Here is a 1,070-nt window from a genome sequence, read left to right as displayed (position 1 = left end):
GAGAGAGAGAGAGAGAGAGAGAGAGAGGGGGAAAAGAAGGAGATGAAACACAAGAAATTATGGATGAAGAAAGAAGAGGAAGAAAGACTGGAAGAGAGAAATTCACCTTTTACCTTCCTCCTTCTGGCCATCTCTCTACTTAATTGGTCCATTTGAATGGAAATCAGTCTTCTCTGTGACCATATAAGGGAGACATTCCAGCAAACTCTCTGGGATACTATGCTAGACCATCAAACCCCCACTGTCTGTAGTATTACTTTGAGCTTAGGCCTTGATAGTGGCAGGGCGGCGGCTTTGTATAGGAATGTAAGAGAGATGAAGAATGCGACATGTTCTTTAAGTCTCAAAGGAGCTATGTGTAACATTAACCATTTCCCAAAATTAAGACCACATATCCCATGAGCCCGCTGTAGCCTGCAGAGACGGCATTGCTCCATTTTGTTTTGGAAAGCAAGGAGAAGTATAAAAGTTGATAAAAACCCCGTCACAGCAAATATGAAAAGTAACAGCAAATATGTATTTTAATGTGACACAGTATGCTAGCATGAAGTTACTTTCTGCTAAACAGTGCCACTGCTGTGCTGTTAAGTAATGTACAACACATTTTAGAAAAAATGTAAGCTGCTGCTCAGTGGCTTGCAGAGGTTAATATACCCACATCAAAATAATCATGGATATGATTTGTTAGCGTTGAAATGCTACACGTACCTTCCCGCTTTGCCCTTTTGCCAAAGGCGTACAAAGTAGCGAGGCATAATCAAGTATCCACATCTGCACTGGAAACAATAGTGAGGAGACCCACATCACATGTCACTTAAGTACCTAGCAGTCGGAGTGTTCACATGCTCGTCAAGTCACAGATATAAAATCCACATTGGAAGTTATGGTAAACTTTTGCCATTCACCAAATATCTCAGAGCATTGATATACTTGCTTTTAACTACTTGTTTGTGTGAGCATGATGTTTCCTTTGGAGCATTTGTTGTGTGCGTCCTCAAGATGTAGCCAAGCCCATGAACAGAATGTGATGAAGGTCGGCAGCGGACAGCTTATCGCTGCTTTTTCTGCCG

The sequence above is a fragment of the Enoplosus armatus genome, chromosome 17 (assembly GCF_043641665.1).
Source record: "Enoplosus armatus isolate fEnoArm2 chromosome 17, fEnoArm2.hap1, whole genome shotgun sequence".
Lineage (NCBI taxonomy): Eukaryota > Metazoa > Chordata > Actinopteri > Centrarchiformes > Enoplosidae > Enoplosus > Enoplosus armatus.
The sequence above is the reverse complement of the archived record's forward strand: the minus strand, read 5'-3'. Positions refer to the sequence as shown.